Genomic DNA, 20,631 nt, shown 5'->3' on the forward strand with positions numbered 1-20,631 from the left:
TCAAACATGTTTATTATTGCTTCTAATCCTTTGCTGATTTTCTACCAGAAGGACCACAGATCTTTCTCCAGTGTCACTTTTTCTAAGGTGAGCCATTTATTTTGCGAGAAAGCTACCTTTTTCTCCCTAGTTTTGTATTTGTACCTGGTTCTTGCTTTCCTGATGCCTTTTGGTGGTGTTTCTGATCATGCTAAGAATCCTGTTGCCCTTCAGGATACGCTAAAAGCTGACTGCTTTAGTAAAGCTCCTTGCTTCATGAGCATTAAAGACATGTTGTATTTGCTTGGGCTGTCCGAGTTGTGGGATCGTCGGGAGGTTACTAAATTTTCATCCAAGGATGATTTAAAAAAGCACTATTGGATGGTTGTGGCTACTAATGAATTCTGAAGTGACCCTTTTTCTAAGTTATCATGTGATTTTATTGATTTTAAATGTAAGTGTGGATACAAGGTGTTTTAGGATCAGATTTTGGTAGGCAATGACAGGAAATTCTGTTTCTAGTTTTGAGTAGATGCCCTACCGTTAAGATCATTTACTTTTAAATGGACGAGCGGGGGATTAATTGTATGTCCATCTTGCAATTTCCATAATGAGAGTCTTTCCCATGTTTTATTTGTATGTCCAGTTTATGCGTCTCCTTGCAGAAAGTGCCTAGCTCCAGCATGCAGACTTTTAGGTGTCCGCAGTTATTCAGTTGCCCTTTGTTTGCTTTACAGTGGATACTCAACTGGTCCCAGCCATTTCTGTTGCCAAGTTTCTTGGCGCCATGTGGCTTCTTAGGAGAAAACTTTTCCTCTTATTACAAAAAGCCGGACGTCGTTGGGTAGCTTAATTGGTGCACTTTTGATTATTCATGTACTTTAATTGTATATTGATTTTAAACAATTGTATTAGCTGCACCTTTTGCAAAACTACTGATCACATGACCTGCAATTTGTCCGCAGGCTATATTCATGATATTAGAAATCGTTTAGGCTTTATTGTCTAAATTGGATTGTATATTTATTTTTTATATTCTGTTTGTCTAGTTGTACATTTATGGCCCTGAAGGCCAAAATAAAGTTTTTAAAATACGAATATGCTAAGAATGTCTATCCTTTCTTGAAGGACTTGCACTCTTTGCCAATCCAACTTGTATTTTTGGCTGTTCTTGATTGTGATTTTTATTTTTATTTTTTTGCCTGAAGATCTTGACACACGGTAGCGATGTCAAAAGACTCTGGTAACACTACAGCCAATTTACTTCTTTGTCAAGATTGTCCCTTTAGTTTGTGTTCATTTTTACAATTTGTGTCAATTACCCTTTCATTTAGTTTGGTCTCTAGGTCTTTGTTCCACTTGAATGCGACATGGCCATCAAATTCCCAAGAGTTGTCGAGTGCTTGTGTGTATGTCTCTTTATTCTCTGCATATATTTCCTATGAGACCCATAAGAGGGCATTATGGTAACTTTCCAGTTTCCAATATACCCTCGGGCTTTCAAATCTATACCAAGCCTCTGCCTTAAGGAGAATATAATTGATTAAATTTTGGGCTCCATGTGCACAGTACGTTGGTGTTAAAACTGCTTAATTTCCATACGAATTCCATGCTGAAAGCAGCCCTTTTCTGGAGCTAAAATATTACCAATCATAGGTCTTGTGGGTTTTGTTTCAAACTGATGGTGTACTGAAGAGATCCCTAATGCACTTCTCAATTCAGTAGTTTCCTCTGAATCAATGCCCCATTCACCCATTTGAAATCTCTGCATATAGTGATAGCAGTTTTTACTTTTGCAGGTTTGTTCATGGCTATTTTATAGGCATGCATGCTTTATAAAGCCTACTAGTTCCTTTTAAAATATTGCCATGTACTATTCTCAACATACAATTGTCAACTATGTTGATGTCACACATCAAGATATTTTCGAGAATATTGGCCTGTACTTCAATTTTAAGGCATTTTTCTGTTCTACATGTTATCTGAAGAATGCCACTATTTCTGTGAGCTGGTCAGGAGAGATGTTTTTAAATGTGGGGCTATGGGTTTCTCCACAGAAAGGCCAGTGTCAATGGTGAATGTGACTGTTGCGATGTTTACACCGAGCTGAAGCCTGAATCCATTCAGCTTCATTTCCAATAGCTATTGGAGACAGTTCATCATATCAGCCATAGAAAAGTACTAGGCTGTAAAGTCCATATAGCATCAACAGAAGCAGAACCCTCTCCCTCACTTTTCAGGATGAGCACTGCATCCAACACTTGGCCAGTCACACTTATTCCTCACTCCACAGAAAAGTGCAGAACCATCAACCTCTTCTTCAGTGAAAAATATGGAAGATCCAACAGCGCATCAACAACACCAAGCCTGAACTGCGATTATTTCTTATTGTGTGATCTCCTGTCTCAAGCTTTCCACATCATCCTCCCCTAATGAGGGTAACATAAGAAAACAGCCATTCATGCACCCTTTGTACATCCAAATAAATGTTTTCATGAGAAACATATTGGAAAAAACTTTTGAACACCCAGATTGCATTCTCAAACTGAGTTTAACCTTTAACCAGACTATTAAGCACGCATTCAATATTGTTTTAGGTTGTCTGAGATTTCACCTTCAATGCTAGCTACTTCCCTACCCTTTCTCCATATTCAAACTGCTACTAGTTAAATGCCTCCCACTTAAACTTACATTTTGTCTTCATGTTCATCCTATATTTAAGTTTACAACCCTCCAAATCTAAATCAAACCTTTCATAATCTTTCTTAGTATCCTGTTCAGCCAATACCCTTTCTAACCTACAGATATTTTCTCTCCCTTTCCATGTTCCTCTAGTTCTTTAAAATTATACTGCCCAGCTAGTGGTACTACCTATTATTTAAGCCTTATAGGTTGTCGCGTGGGCTCTCATTATCCTAAATGAGACTACTGGATTTCTAGGCAGCAGGATCGATAATGGTGTGGGGGACTGAGTCTGACCCACGTGTAAATAACTCTGTCACCCTAAATCCGGTTTTTGCTCCGGCTAACTATCAGTGCCTCATTTCTCCCACGGGGAAGAGATGATTGGGCAGCCGAGCGCATGACATCTTTGGAACTTCTCAGGGAAGTCGTGGTCACTCAGATCCAAACCAACTCTCTCATTTACAGTATGATCTCATATACAAATGACAAAGACAGTATAAGTTTTATATTATGTTTTAATAAAACGACTGTATTTTAGATAATAAGGCGTGAGCCGCAATAACCAGAACCATACAACACAGTAGGATTGAAATAGTCGCCAGGAGAGTAAAACATAAGAACAAAGCTATCATCGTGTCTAATAGTTTCTACCCTCCCTCTGCTTGATCTATTTCGAGCACAGCATGTTAAGCTTCTAACTTGCCTTTCTGAATCACTGGGGAGACATCAGCCCTCATACCTGAGCAAAGGCCTGTGATCTTGGTTCAGCATCTGCAACGAGGCAGTCAGAGTCTAGTTGTGGTTCCCTGGTCGGAATCTCCCTCTTGCGTGTATTGGGACAAGGAAGTGATTTTATAACTAACATGTCAGCGTGATCACAAAATGTCCCTACGCAGGAATGCCAAAGACTAAACCCCTACCACGTCTATTGGCAATGTACCAGACTGTATCCTTGACTGAATCACACAGTGAACAGGAATGTGTTATGGAGAACTCCAGTACTGAAGTAGGCTAAACAGTGTGATATGAATATAAAACAAGACCGTAGAACTGGCTATTTAAAAAATAACAGTACGAAGCCTAATAAAAAGCATTTAGAGCAAAGTGCACAGAGGCTCTAAGCTGCAAGCAAATGAATAAAATACATCCAGGGCAAAGTGCACAAAGGCCTAAAGCCTGAAGCTAATGCGCAAAGGATACATAAAACTAACCACACTACACCCTCCCCTTGTCGGTAGCAAGTGGTTCCAATAGTATAAAAGTATGCCCCAGATATAAACAATACATAAAAATCTATATATTTCGACAAGGTCAGAAGACAACAAAGTCCTAAATTTAGGAAACGTGACGATAAAGCCAAATTCAATATAATGTCAATTTTTCAGGAGAAAAAAAAAATATCCAATTGTCAGACAGAAGCAATAGAAAATAGGAGCTCCTCCACTTCGATATATGTCAATATCGAAAGATCCACGCCACAAAGTACCATGGAGCAGGTGTGTTCCAAAGCCCCAAAACCATTCAGGGTGGCACCCCGTGCAGGGCCTATGAATGAGACAATACCATCTTCCTCCAGGAAGGGAATCTCATAAACTGCCTCACGAAGCAAACTCAACCGTAGTGCACAAGTCTGGGAATGAGCCCTAATCGGGAACATCAACAGATCAGTATCGACCACTGGAGGGCGCTGCAGTGAGAGACAGAAAGCCAGTGCATGTTCAAACGAGCACCAAAGGCACCGAAACACGGGTTGCACACAATCCAAAACTGGTCGGAATGACAGAGACCAGTCACACTCCAAATGTCCCCGGAGTGTTACTCCAAAATGCTGCATCATGCGTTCACGACACAGCTGTGCTGATGGGAGCAGAAATATAGGATCTTGTCGTGGCGGGACAGCCATTGCGAAAAAATAGCAACAATAGCAAGACTCCAGCCAACAAAGCCAAAGTAATAGGGAAACCCCCAAAAATGCTTCCGAAAATAGAGTGTATAGCCGAAGGTATCAAACCGAATATGGAAGAGAAGGTGTGAGCAAAACCAACACCAACGGCTTTGAAAACATTTGCAATTCCAGCAGTGCTGGACGCATTAAATATACGTCCCACAAGTTCACCTAAGTGACTCGGAAAGTTAGTATTCAAAAGGGACTGTATTTCCGCTGATGACCTTGCCACCTGTAGTGCGTAGGTCTCGCTAGCAGATGTAAGGGCCATATGCTTTTGAAACAATAAAGCCTTCAGTTGACTCAACTTGTCGAAATTAACCTTGGAAGTAGCAATATGAGGCCAGATGTCCGCTACCTCCCTAATTTGAGTGGGGGGAAACAACACATTCCCACAGCACGTAACGGCCTTGGTGACAACGACAACGTAAACTATTCTGGCACGCATGCCACAGCAGCGTTCGCTGTTAAGAACAATGTAACTGCCGTTAGAAAGCACCTGGAAAGTGTTTTTAATAACCGGGACTGGAACTCCCTTCAGATAACAAGCTAAGTTAGCAATCGAGGCGTTACACGCTCCGTGCAAGGACAGCTGTTTACAAACCATGGAATGGCTGACAGAAGTTTCGCATTCACTACCGCTAAGAAAAACCTCCCTCAAACCATTAATACATCTGTATAGAAAGGGAAGCTCCCACACCTCGTGTATGTAACTGTCTCCCAACCGTTCATATCTACCCACCGGAATGTGCTTCAAACAAGAAGTAAATTGCAGAGTGGAGATAGGCAGATTAATTACCCCATGAATGAACCACTCAGCTGACGGAATCTCAGCAACCGTGAAAGGCAGTTTTTCCAATTTTTCAATATTCAACATGACATACGTCGCTTCCTTTTTAGCCATCAGCTGTTGCTGACAAGTTAAATTAAAGGAGACAAAGATCTCTCTGGCACGAATGTGCTGCCATGGAACGCGACCTGCCTTCAAGGTCTGAAGAGTCCAACCCAGCTGCATGATGGACCGCGTCTGACTCTGCCCATGATATAAAGAAGACATATCCGATTTAATAATGTCTATAGCAGAGGAAACGATGCTGTCAATTGTGTAAACACGGTCAAAAAGGGTATGCATGCCATTATCCACAACAGATAAAGCCTGTATCAGGTTTTCCTGATCAATTTGCCTCAACCGGGCCGCTGCCTCCTGTTGTGAAAGCTTCCAAATCTCATTATATACTTCGTATAAAAATCGTTTCTTCCGGGGTACCTTAGGCCCTGACAAAAAATCTTGTAAGTCAGTATCATTAGACAGTAACGTGAGATGTGATTTAACTGCATCCAGCGTGGATGACTTCAACCATTGCTGACAAAGTTTTCCCACGCTGTATGTAGTTATGATATCAGCATGTTCTGGTGAAATGTAGCGAGGGTCTGCCCTACTAGTCCTGAACCCCCCTGAAGAGGTGACAAAATGTTGATGACACTTATTAGTGTCTACAGGCCATAATAACCACCCGCCCGGATGTACCAATGAAGTGTTAAGCGCACCATTCTGGACCCAGTGTGTAAACTCACTAAACGTAGCGTTAACATATCGCTACCAATTGTTCAATTTGGAAGGGACAGGTATACTAGGCAAATTTAACTCCCTAATCGTTGCCAAGCCCATACATCTAGTCTGTTGTACTGTGTCATTGAGGAAAATCATCTGCACAGGGATAATACATGCTCTAAATAATGTGTCCCTGCCTTGCATTTGCCAATTTTTCGTTCCCCAGACACTTTTCAAATCAACAGTCTGAAACCAATATTCATACCCCTCAACCGAAAGTTTAGACACAAACAAATTTGAATACAGTAATTTAGTATCGGTCAATAACATTTGCTTATTAGCATACGGAGTAACTTTAAAATAGTAAGACTTAGCTTTTTGTTGATTATGCCCAGAAAAATATGCAAATTTATCATAATAGGTTTTTGAACTCCCTTGTGGAGGAGTAGGGCAATGTTCCCATTGCACATAATCAAATATGGACTTAGGGCTACTTGCTTTATGAATAAAGTGGTGTCCATAAAAGTTGTAGCAAAACATGTCACCATGATTATCTCTAAATAGGTAAGCATCTTCATCGTCATAGACAGTATAATATTGCAAATCTGTCAGCATAGAATCTACTGTCTTCACATCCCAATCATCAGAAACAATGCCTGGTATAACAATATCATTCATTGATAACTTGAGAACATACGGTATTTGAATCAATTCAGTGGGACCATATATGTCAAACATTACTTTATCCCACACAATCCCATCCGTAATCGGTATTGCAGAAATGTTTACATTGGACAAGTCTCTGCGAACCATATGAGACAAAAAATTTGGTTTTAACACTGTCTACACGTGCTCAATATCAGATCGTTCAGGAAGAAAATGACCATGTATTACTAGAAAAAAAGTAACCACAAATCCCAACCACAAAAAAATAGTCATTATAGCCATAAAAAGCCACAAATAGTTCCAAGGAAAAACAAAATATGTGCGTTTAAGCCAACACAGCAGCTTACGTGGACCTCGGACCGAAGACAGTGAGGACGAGGAGCCTGACACGGCATCATCAGTGTCGTTGAAGCAGCCAGAGGCAGTTCTTGCAAAAGGTGCAACTGTGAACAAAGAAGCAGATGGAGGCTCTCGCCTTGGCACACTATAAACCACATGTTTGGAAACATCAGTAGAACGTACAGCAACTTGATCAAAAGATTCCAAATTAATCGTCGTCTGTGGAACAATCGCAAGATCATCTTCCACCCTCCCCAAGCTCGGAGAGGAAACAGCATTGGTGTAAATCACCTGCAGCTGGACTTCTTCCCCAGTAGTGAGAGGGATTCCGGAACTACTGGGTGTCCCTCTTGGTCTGCTGTGCAGAATCGGCCACATGTTGTAACTTGACATTATCAATGGAAACGAAGCGATTTCCTTTGGCCCCTTGCAGCGGCGGTAAAATCACAGTTCTCGTGCCGCTAACCCCTAACACAGGGACTGGTGCTCGATAAGAAGGACCAAATTCTTTCTTTACTGCAACCTTTTCACGCACTAGATCCCCAATCCTGGGTATCCAACCAGTAGGCGTTACTGGCTCATCCTTAATTCCTGTGGAGGCAGCACTTGCAGAAGAATTATCTTCACAGAATTGTTGTAAATCCTGCAAAACAGTGACACGATCATTTATGTCAAAGGGCGTATCTGCCGCCTCCACACCAGGACCATCTAGATCAGGAACATACATTCGTGTTCCAAACAGGCACTCATATGAAGTACGACCCCCCAGGGACCTTCTAGGCAAGTTATTAAGTGCTCTCTGTACTCCATACCGGTGGGCTAGCCAACTACGACCCGTACCTATAACTCTGGCTGTTAAGGATTGCTTTAAATCACGATTTAAACGCTCCACGACAGAATTTCCCTCGGGATGAAATGGAGACGAGAATTGGAGTTGGACCCCCAACAAAGCCATGGTGTCCCTGAAAGCCTTAGAGGCGAAAGCAGGGCCCTGGTCCGAATGAAAAGCCGCAACTGCAAATGTATCGACAAAGATGCGCAAATCTTTAATAACAGTCCGAGCGTCAGCCGAGCGTTGTGGCCAGACCCACACAAATCTGGAGCACGAATCTACAGCAACCAAAATATATTTGTATGCACTATCTGGGGTCAGCGGACCACAATGATCTAAGTACACACACTGTAAAGGTTTATTTGAAATCAGAAGGGGCGTCTGCTGCGGGCGTCTAGCCGACGAAGCTTTAATTTGTTGACAAACATCACAACAAAGGACATATTGCTTTGTCTCTTTATAGAGACCAGGCCACGAGTAACGAGCCTGTAAAAGCGAAATCGTGGCAGCCACACCAGCATGTGCAGATGCCGCCCCCACATGTGCTGCAGAAATTAATCGAGGTCTCTCAATTTTATTGGGTAGTTCACGTACACCAATGCCTGGAATATTAACAACAGCATTTAGAGCACTATTCAAGCAGTAACTATATTTAGAAGGAAATCCTTTAGGAAATGGCGTGCCATCAGCCGTAGCTTTGATGGCAGCCGAAATCTCTGTGTCTGATTTGGAACTCGAACGAGTCACTGCGGCCACAGTGGCGACAGCCACTGCCGATTTCACGGCTTCATCAGCCAAAGTATTCCCAGCAACGTGTATCCCAACGCGCTGGTGTCCAAGTGTATGTACAACATGGACCTTAGGAAGGGTTTCTTTCAGATCCGCAACCTTACCCCACAACAATTTGTGTTTAATGGTGTTGCCCTTAGAATCTCTGAACCCATTCAACTTCCAATAGTGTAAATATTCATTGAAAGACTGAACACAGTAGTAGGAGTCACAGACCAGCAAGGTTAAAATCGCCGGATCCACGTGCTCCAACGCTAACAATAGAGCTTTGAGCTCAGCCAGCTGCGCCGTGCAATCTACCAAGGTTTTAGTATAAGTATGTCGGGGGCAGAACACTTCCCCCTCCATAATGCCATTCACCACCGCACATGCAGCAGAATACTGTTGTTTAGTCCCAACCGCTGGTTGCGCAGAGCCATCGGTATACATGACCATCTGATATTGGTCAATAGGCAATGTGCCAGCAGGAACTGGGTACTCCATTTCATATTGAAGAAATTCTTGAGTCTGCAGTTTAGGGTCAAATATGTAATCTACATCAGTGGCTGTCAAAGACGTAGCCCATTGTATCCATCGCGGGTGTAAAGCTTTCGAATTAGGAACACTCGCTTTTGTAACAGCCTCTAAGGCTGGAATCGGGGAAACGACAATGATGCGTTGGCCCTGGGCAAGCGGTCTTTCTTTAATCACAGCCATCTGTACTGCAGTGAGTATTTTCTCAGTTTGTGCAAATCGTTGTTCTGCAGCAGAATACAAGTGGGACTTGTATGCAATCGGGACTGTCTCACCCTCATTAAAGGTGACATATGTAAACCCAACAGCCCTAGGTATCACCCTGATTACTAAATGTGTCTTATTGTCCCATGTGTGTAAGTGTTTAACTGCTAAGAGATCAGTTTGCAAATCTCGTAGTATATGTGTATGCTCAATCGTCCAAAATCTACTCGAAAAATTCGGACGAATCAACTCGTATACGGGTTTTATTCGTGTAGCATATTCAGGAATGTAAGTTCTGCCAAAATTCAGAAACCCCAACAATGACTGGAGCTTCCGAACCGTATTAGGAGGCTGCAATTGAGCACATTTCTCCCAAAAATGTGGCGCTAAACTCTTGCCCTCCCTCGACAACTCATATCCCAGGAAAATGACGCTGAGGAAGGCAATCTTTGATTTCTTAAAATTAAACTTATAGCCAATTTCAGCAAACCCCACAACAATGCGTGTTACACGCCTTAGATGTTGCAGAATCTAATCGTCTGTCAAATATATGTCATCAACATATGATAACGCTTCAGGGTCCAACTCGTTCAGAATTTCAGTTACACGAGCCGAAAATAGTCCTGGGCTATTCTTATACCCCTGAGGCAAACGACAAAACTTTTTCTGAGAGCCAAACGCACAGAAACTGGTAAAGTCCCGACTTTCGGGCGCTATATTTTGGCAGAAAAATCCATTTGAGATATCTAATGTTGTTTTGTATTTTTTACGCACTATATTATTCATAAGCGCTGCGCTATGTGAATTCTATATTGCATATGTGCGTGTATGTCCATTTAAATGTCTGTAATCCACCACTATCCTATATGAATGGTCCGGTTTAGCAACCGGAAATAAGGGATTATTCATCAGCGAGACACAGGGCTCAATTACACCCTGGTACTCCAATTGTGTAAGAATATTCCTAACCGATGCCCTTGCCTCAAATATGATAGGATACTGCGGCTGCGGCTGAGGTTCGCCCTCTATTGGAATTACATGATAAGGTGATTGTCTATCCCACCCCACATTATTTCTATATAGTGCGGGGGCCTATGCAAGAGCCCATATTTTACTATAGGACTCCGCTAGTTCTCTCGGAACAAGTGGTGAGAAGGAAGGTGTAATAACCTCTTCCCCAACCGGACAGTCGCAAACAAAGTCAGGCGGCCAATCTTGTTCGGCCAGCAAAACGTCATATAATTTCACCATATGGTCCCAAAAGATGGCGTGTACAATGCGGTCAATGTCCCCTTCTAATTGCAGAGTCACATTATATACTCTATCAGGATCAGAGACTCGCATATCCGCCGTTTCGACTTGTATGAAGTCATCAGTTGCTTTCACCTCCAGATGCTCTAGAAGACTCCGGCGAACTATTGTGACCTCTGCCGCGCTGTCTAACAGTGCTAACGCCCAGGTCTTGTTCGTCAAGAGAACTCTCTTCTTGAGCGGCATGTCTAACTGAGACTGCTGCCACTTTCTTCTTTTTAAATTGTTGTTTTTGTTGCACTGGTTTCTCTTCTTGTTTAATAGAAACCTCCGTTGAGCGTTGTGAATCCTGTCTTGGTTTCACGTACTCAGTTCTCCGCTCTGACCGCCCACCTCTCTCACTTCTCTTGTCCGAGGAGTCCTGAAAGGAACGAGATTGGCGTGTATCAGTATATTGAAATCTATCAGGCGTCTTCAAATTATCCCTATTCCTGAGATTATACCTATTCTGCGGGGTCTCCGGTTGCGGAGACTGTCCCCCATCTTTCTTAGGTGTTTGCTGTTTCTTTTCCCAGCGCTTTTTAGTACCCTCAGGTTGCTGTTGTTTAGCATTGTCTTTATTATTTTTACCCTGTAATTGGGGTTTTTGTGGTCTAGCCCCTAGGCTATCGCGACCAATACTGGAATATGTTTCTGCTATTATTCTCGGGAGTTCCCGTTCTTGATTAATCTGCGGAACGTCCCGCAGACGCATTCGCACTGCTAGTGCTACTGCCTCTCCCTTGAGATTACTCAAAATAATAGAAGAAACGGCGGCAAAATTGCCCATCAACTGCATGCCTAAATCTAAGGCGGGGGCAGCCCCATATTCATCTTGAATTTGTTTAAGCGCTTCCGGTAAATTAGCTAATGTTGGTGTACCGTGTGCCGTAGTGTAGAGCGCGGCAAACACCGTGCCCCAGGTATTACAAAGGTCCACCGGAGGAACCATTCCATACGGCAAACACATCGTCAATATTCTATGTTTATCCCGAGGTCCCGTATGGGGAAATACTGCTTCCAGCGTATAAATTTTTTGCGCCAGCCAAAATGGAGTTTCCTCACGTTTAGACGGTACTTTACCCATAACTGAGTGTACAGTGGCCGGATTAATACCCGGAACCACTGCTTGTGGGTGCGCCGGAGCAGCATGCGCTGCATTAGTATTTAATGTCTGCATGACAAACTGAACCAGTCTTCTGTATGTAGCTGCCAAATCCATATATAAACGACGCACGTCAGCCACTACCAGATTAGCAACCGCAGGATATGGTGTGTAAGTAGCCAATAAAGGCCAGGTAGGACCTTCATTACTTAAGGGACCTAACCTAACCGGTGTTACTGTGTGTGGGAGGGCGCCATCAAGCCAATTATGGTGTTCTTGATAAGATAAAGGTATCTCTAAGTATGCATAAGCCCTGTACTGTCCAGGGACATTCGCAACAGTGTATTCGTGAAAAGTGTTTGTACCCCATCAACTGCTGGAAATACGACCCAAGAATAAAAAAGTTCTGTTCTATAGGCTGCATGGGCGTCCACCACAAAAGTGACCGGACCCCCTTGGACCGTCAGTCCATGTGCTATCAGATGTCCTGTGAGCGGTTGTCGCATATTGAGCGCTATATTCACTACATTAGGATTCGCCATTAGGAAAAACAGCACTAGGTCAGAGAAGGCACACCAATTTCGGGGTTTTCCTTTCAAAGTTCAAGCTTGAACAACCAACCACTAAGTATTAGGATGCCTATCCTGTGGTGGCGGAAATCCTCAGCTCCACAGACGTCTCCGCTTACGGAACCGAGGAGTCCAAATATATATGAGACCGAGAGAGTCAGCCGGACCTAAAAATTAGAGCCAGACCAATCGTTGGCGGCGCCATGTCGAGTGGGCTCTCATTATCCTAAATGAGACTACTGGATTTCTAGGCAGCAGGATTGATAATGGTGTGGGGGACTGAGTCTGACCCACGTGTAAAGAACTCTGTCACCCTAAATCCGGTTTTTGCTCCGGCTAACTAGCAGTGCCTCATTTCTCCCACGGGGAAGAGATGATTGGACAGCCGAGCGCATGACATCTTTGGAACTTCTCAGGGAAGTCGTGGTCACTCCGATCCAAACCAACTCTCTCATTTACAGTATGATCTCATATACAAATGACAAAGACAGTATAGGTTTTATATTATGTTTTAATAAAACAACTGTATTTTAGATAATAAGGCGTGAGCCGCAATAACCAGAACCATACAACACAGTAGGATTGAAATAGTCGCCAGGAGAGTAAAACATAAGAACAAAGCTATCATCGTGTCTAATAGTTTCTACTCTCCCTCTGCTTGATCTATTTCGAGCACAGCATGTTAAGCTTCTAACTTGCCTTTCTGAATCACTGGGGAGACATCAGCCCTCATACCTGAGCAAAGGCCTGTGATCTTGGTTCAGCATCTGCAACGAGGCAGTCAGAGTCTAGTTGTTGTTCCCTAGTCGGAATCTCCCTCTTGCGTGTATTGGGACAAGGAAGTGATTTTATAACTAACATGTCAGCGTGATCACAAAATGTCCCGACGCAGGAATGCCAAAGACTAAACTCCTACCACGTCTATCGGCAATGTACCAGACTGTATCCTTGACTGAAGCACATAGTGAACAGGAATGTGTTATGGAGAACTCCAGTGCTGAAGTAGGCTAAACAGTGTGATATGAATATAAAACAAGACCGTAGAACTGGCTATTTAAAAAATAACAGTACGAAGCATAATAAAAAGCATTTAGAGCAAAGTGCACAGAGGCTCTAAGCTGCAAGCAAATGAATAAAATACATCCATGGCAAAGTGCACAAAGGCCTAAAGCCTGAAGCTAATGCGCAAAGGATACATAAAACTAACCACACTACAAGGTGTCCCACTCCATTCCCTCAGTGCTACTTCCTCTATTAAACTTCATGAACTTCTGCTCTTAAATCGTAATACCTCAACTAGACCTGGCTATGCTGACAAATGCCTTTCCAATGACCTCCAAGTGACCTGTTTGTTGTCTCTTCGCTTCTAATTGCAACAATACCAGAGAATGGTCAGAGAGGCAGGAAGGCTTATATTCGGCCTGTAGATCAGGGCATCATTTTGGTCAGCAAACCAATAATCAAGTATGGCTCTGTGGCCATATTTCTTTCTATAGAATAAATACACTTTCTGTTGTCCCATTCTAGTTCTCCAAGGATCACCTAATCGAAGATCCTCTAAAATATCCTTCAAGATCATTGTCATCTTAGGAGAGTTCACATGCTGCTGAGGGGTAGATCAATCTAATATATTGTTCACTAAAACATTACAATCCTCTCCCCACACTGTTGGAGATTTATAGTCCAACAATTAACAAAAAGACACTTCTGAGGGGCAGGATCATCAATGTCAGGGCCATAATATTCAACTATAGTTAATTGCATATGATCCAGCATCACCTCCAAGATGATTCATCTCCCCTTAAATTTTACTTCTGATCTAATCAGCTTTATCCCAGAGCTTCTTCTAATTAGAATTGCTACATCTTTAATATTACAGGTTTGTGTGTTACAATATGCTGATTGAATCCAATATTGCCTGCTGAATACAATTCTAGATTCTGGCTCCATCAAATGTGTCTCTCCTGGAGAATGACTAACTAGGCAACTGACCTCATACTATTCACATTTCAGGATAAGAGATGAACCTTACTTTTAGTCATCCTTTAATATAAAATACTGCAAAGCCCACCAGCCTTAAACCCTGCCCAAATGTGTTTTGAGAGAAGTGGGCAGTATATTTTTTTCTTTTTTCCGCCCTGCCCCCAATCCAGAAGTACTACCACTCTTTGGGAACCCTCCCACCACAAAAAATGATGTCTGCGTCCACTCGCCAGCAGAGTGCAATCTCCTTGTCCACTTCTCCATAAATGCCAGATCATTCCTAACATAATAGATTGGTAGCCCACCATCCTCAAGCAATCTGTTTTCCACACAGAGAATTGGTTTTCCTGATAAACTCATCAACTTCCTCTCCACTCTTGAACCAACCATTTTATTGTCCCAAATGGTTTTAAGGGGCCGCCAGGAATTCTGCTGAACATTTACTTCTCAGGACTGTTTCTCTGTTGTTTTCCCCAAGGCCCACTGCCATTCCTCTTTGGTGCAACAAACATCAGATTTTACTGAAAAGGAGACATTTTTAAAAGCTATACTTTTGCTTCTCAAGGTCTGAGAGTGAGTTACATCCTTGACCAGAAAGGTGCAAAAGTTTACTAAGGTTTTCCTTGCCGTTCTCCTACTTGCGTTCAACCTGTAGGGTTCCCTTTGCACCCCTTGGATCTTTGCCACCAAGTCTTCTTGTATTAGACTGTTTACAACATTTTTAATGTGTGCTCCTTCTGCTCTCCCAGAGACATGCAGGATTTTGATGTTATTTCTTCCTGCTTGAGTTCCTATTTTCTCCAACGTTTCTTTTGTTGTTCTCTCCTGCTTTGGTAAAGAGGCTAAGTCCTGTAAGTCCTTCTCAACTACCTGGGACAATTTAGCTAAGGCATCCTCTAATGCCGTAGTTCTGGAGGCAAGTTCATCAAATGTATTCTCCAACTTTTTACAGTTTTCTGAGAGCTATTTCTGGTTCCTCTCCAAAACTGATGGCAAACTTAGTCTTATTCTCCCTTGAAATTTCAGCCAGAGACACCTCTATATATCCTTTCTGAACTTGTTGCAAGGGGCGGGCTAGTGAACTAAGAGCCACCATATTACCTAAACATTGGTTTGTAAATCTGTATCTTGTATTTCCTCGACAGGAGCTACAGCAAATCCTGAAGCTCTTGCACCATGTGAGGCTGCACATTCGGACAGGACCTTAGTGTTGATATTCAGATCCACGTCTCTAGCAAACATATCAAAACAATTTGAGGAAAATCTTAGCTTTGGAGTTCCTAGGGATGGTTACTCTCCTCCTGATTTCTTTCTCCTCTATTCCATGCTTCTCTCTTTCTTTTAGATTGTTAGGATCCCCTACCCTCCCTTCTGTGCTCTGCTTTTCCTAGAATAGGCCTTCCGAATTCACTCTGATTAACCCCCCTTATCTTAATTGATACCGGTTGGGGCATTTAGCGGGCCCATATTGCTTACACAAGAATGGGGTTGCTTTAACTGGCACAGTTTCCCATTTGGAGGTATTAGGAGGTATTTGGAAAAAAGGTACGCTCTACTCACAGTTTGGCCCTGAGCCCAGGGCCCTACTACATCTACTTCCCAGGGACCAGCTTCCAATACCACATGGTTGAAGCCTGCCTGTGCTATCCATAATGGGGAAGCCTCTCCCCAGCTGGATAGGTTGTCTTCTTCACTATATGTCATCCACACAGAATGTGGAGAAAAGCCTCCTGGATACACCGGGACTTGTGTTTTCCCTGTCTATTTTCCCCTGAAACAAGATACGTGCTGTCAGGAAGAAATTAACAATACTTTCGAGGCTCCACGAAGGCGAGCTGCAGAAAGTGTGTTCACTGCTGAGCAGCCATCAACTGCTCTGCTGAGAGGGGGAGGGAAGATTGCACCAATGTCTGATGTTCATACAGCCGCCGCCATGTTCCTGACTGTAACATCTGCCCCCCACTTCTGTTCATGGAAAGCCAGAAGCAGGAGATCATGCTAGTAGAAATAAATAGGAAGGTACCAGGCCCCAGTGGTAAATCCATGGTTGATGAACTGTGGGCAATATGGAATTTGTTCAAAGATTCACTATGGAATGGTCTCTTATCTCCTTCATCTTAAAAAAACAAACAAGCTTTGTGAGTCATACCGGCCTATTTCCCTACTTAATGTAGGCGACAAGGTATTTGCTGGGATCCTTGCGAGAAGACTCTCAGGTGTTGCATCAAAACTAATCTCTGGAGATGAACAAGATTTTATGCTCCGGAGACAGCTCACTGAGCAAGTGCAACAGCTTATTAGGTTGATAGGCTTGGCAATAGCAAACACTATTTTGCTTGTGAGTGGTACATTTGACACAGTCTAAGCTTCTGACAAGATGAACTGGCAATAGTTGTGGTCCTCTTTGAGCAGATTTTGAGGTGAAATGCTGATTTTGAATGCCTTGAACACAATACGCTCAAAAGCTTCAACAGTGGTCTTGGTCAATGATACATGGTCAAAACGACTTTAAATCACCAGAGGCATACATCAGAATCAATCCTTGTCTTCATTACTTTTTGATTTTTAAATTGAACTCCCTTACCTATACAGTAGGAGAATCGGCTAATGTTTTATCTTTTGAGGCCTAGGGGTATCAGAAGAAGATAGCCTTATACACTGATGATTTAGTCTTATTTGTAAACAACCCTGAGGAAGCAGTGCCTAATTTTGAACAATTACCTTCTGAGTTTGGAACTCTGTCAGGATATACATTAAATTACGAAAGACTAAAGTTATGACCTGGAATCTAAAATATAGTAGTTGTGTTTAAAAAAAAAAAAAAGTGAGGTATTTGGGTCTCGAGATAACGTAAAGCCTGGATATGCTTCCTGAGGCCAAACTAGATGGCATTTTAGAAGAAGTAAAGTTCAGTAAAATGGCAACTTTTCCTGTTGTCAATCTACGGCTTTATCAGTTTGATTAAAATGTGCATTTTCCCCAAACTTACATTTCTTTTTAGTTTCTTCCTACCCAAGTTCGGAAAACAAACAAAACAAATATCCAAAGCATTTTAAATAGTTTTATCTGGACCTTGAAGGGTGCGAGAATATCTTGGAAAAAATGGAGTGCAAAATTGAGGCAGGGCAGCTTACAACTCCTGTACCCTCTATTTTACTGTTTGGCTGTTCAATTTAAGTAATTTAGGATGCCTCTAGGTTTGCCCAATCACACTACTAAAGGGCAATTGTGGCAGGTGATGTTAAAAAGCTATTATGGGAGAGTGGATTTCTCTACAAATTCGGCTCCCCAAAGTTCTATAAAAAGTTAGATTGAAGACTTGTAGAGCAGGGGTCTATGTATGCTATGCTATGGGATATAGATGGGCATCCCCTATCACTCTGGAAAGGCTCCAATCTGGGACTCTGCAGGTACTGCAGAATGTTTGACAGACCAACAGGTGTATATTTTGGGGGGGTGCTACTGAGATATGAGGGTTTGAAGTATAAGGAATTCTCTAGGTGGTATGAGCTTCTCTGTGAGGCTGAAAACCAGGCAAGACCACAGCATTATGCAATTTGGGAAGAGTACTGGTTAGCTCAGCAGCTGGAGGAGATCTGGCAAATTTCTCTTCAGTTATTATATGCCACGGTAAAACATGCCTTTCTTAAAAGACATCATCTGTGTACTTTATGCAGAGCATATTGAACTCTGTATAAGATCTAGAAAATGGGGAGAGCTCAAGACACATTCTTTAAGATGTGCATAGACCCAGCTGTGAATAATATTCACATGTTTGTGCAATGCGTTGTGTTGATTCAATTCTGGGAGGAGGTATTTTAGGTAATTTCAGAAATACTGGGGAGAGAATGGAAGGTAAGCCCAATTATAATACTATTTGGGGTATTGATGATTATTCTATAAGTCACCCCAGAAAGGAGAGCCAATTAATATTTCATTGTTCTTGATAGCAATACAAAGTATATGTAAAAAATGGGTAGATTTAAACCCTCCTCTGAAGCAGGAATGAATAGCGGAAGTGAGGAGAAAGGAGAAAAAGACTCAGTTTAAGAAACAAGTGCCTGGCTAGCTGCATATAATACTAAGGTGACTGGTCCAATGATGACACCAGCGACGTGCCCCATCCCTTTTCCTTTGCGTTGAAGAGGAAGGGAAGTGCTTGTAAACAAAAGAGGGTGAAGCCTAGCATCGGTGATGCGAAGGCAGGTCTTTGCAGCCCCTAGGCCTTTGGCATAGAAATGGGCAATGCATGACAGACATGGAGAGAACATAAAAAAGACAACACCAAGCCTGCTTGATTTCTTACACCTCATCTTCCTGTAGAATCCCACAATGGTCATCCTTCAAAGCCTTATTTCTCGCAGATTTGTCTGAAATACTCAATTCCCTCAAAGCCACTTCTTACAAATGTGATGTCTTTCCCTTGTCCTGCATCAAGATTCTCTCAGGGGATGTTCTCTTACCCTTACCTACCATTGTTAGTGAAATATTCCTTCAAAGCACCTTCCAAAAGCTTCCTAGAAACCTACACTAGATCCTGATGACCCTGCCAACTAGTGGCCCTTCACTGAAATTCCATTCATTGGCAAAATCATTAACACAGTAGCCTAACTTCAACTCCAAGATCACATCAATGACCACATAGGTGCCAGCCCTCACCATCTTCACAACTACAATCATGTACAAAGACATCACAACCAGTACCACCGGCTTAAAATGCATACTTCTCAGCTGCATTTGATAAGGTTGGCTATTCCACTCTCGTGTGCACCATGGAGTCTCAAGTGGGATTCACTGTCAATGTTCTTAACTGGCTCTCCTCCTACCTTTCCAGTCAATCCCAGTTTGTTCACATGGGCATCACCAGGTCCCAAAAGATCTGGATCACCTGCAGAGCCCACCAGGATTCCATACTGCCTCCTGTCTTCAACCTCAACAGGGATCCGCTTACAGATAACAGCAAGATTCACCATCATACCCATGATACACAAGTGTAGTTGAAAGTCTCCTTTGCCTCAGACTTTCAATTCCTTAAACACGGCCTGAACGTCACTCAGCCATGGTTGTTCAGGGCCTAACTGAAGCTCAGTTCAACCAAGACATAATTACTATTTGCCAAGAACAACCAAGAAACAGTACACACCAGGCACAGTGGCATTAACATGGTTTCAAACCCAACTTCCTCGGAATATTAATTCAATTGGATTCTCCCTGGACACCAACTTCACCCTCAAAGAACACATTTTGTTAAAACAAAGACAGCATGATACCAGCTCTCTCTTTTTTAAAAATAAAATATTTTACTATGTTCCACAGCAACTAACAAGTCTTGCAATGCACGTAATGCCAGAAACAGTGCATCTAGCATTCAGGTTGGCAAAGGTCATCAGCAACAAGATACATAGTGTCATCTTCAATCATCGGTATTTTTCAGTTATCCTCAGATGTTCCATCCTGGGCACTAATAATGTCATTAGTATTAACCCTTAGATGACTCGGCTGAAGAATAACCATACATCGTACATTTAAAGACTCAGAATTGAATAGGCAAAAGCAGCAATCACATACATTGAAAAATTACCTAATATAGAGTGAAGTGCATTATATTCAAAAGGTGGACGTCCGACTGCGGTATGTAGTGCATTGGATTGAATAATACCACTGTTTACATTAATGTAACCTAACACACACAGTATAATACCAATAGAAAAAAAGAAGAGAAACACAACCAGAAAAACAACAAAGAAGGGAAAAAGGGGGAGAGAGAGGAAAGAAAAGGAAAAAAAGAGGCAGCAAGACAGTACAATCTTGAGATCGTGTATGTAGCTTAGGGGTATCGCTTTATGAGGTTAACAGTAGTTTTTGTGGCAGTTTCCCACCAAGGGGTGCTTGAGACTCGTTACCTCCCCCAACCAACGGCGTCCAAATGAGTAATCTGAAAGGTAGAGATACTTGAGAATTTCATCCCATTATTTATTATCAGTCAGAGTTGCAGTTGCTCAGATGTGGGTTCTTCCTCCTGGGCCGAGATCTATGAGGAGCTTGGATCACAGAAGCCCAAAATTTGTATAAGCTTCGGAGGATGGCCAGAACCCAGACCAAGCGTGCCCTGGGTTTTCATACATGTGTGAAATGGTGCCCATATTTTCTCACATTTAGGAACCTTGTATCTTACCATAG

The 20,631-nt window shown here is 42.4% G+C and overlaps 1 protein-coding gene across 2 annotated transcripts in view; it reads left to right on the forward strand.

The window, feature by feature from the left end:
• The window catches only part of SLC4A2 (solute carrier family 4 member 2), a 2,186,615-nt gene that overhangs the window by 246,992 nt on the left and 1,918,992 nt on the right, over positions 1-20,631 (forward strand). The window lies entirely within an intron of this gene.

The sequence above is a fragment of the Pleurodeles waltl genome, chromosome 10 (genome assembly GCF_031143425.1).
Source record: "Pleurodeles waltl isolate 20211129_DDA chromosome 10, aPleWal1.hap1.20221129, whole genome shotgun sequence".
Lineage (NCBI taxonomy): Eukaryota > Metazoa > Chordata > Amphibia > Caudata > Salamandridae > Pleurodeles > Pleurodeles waltl.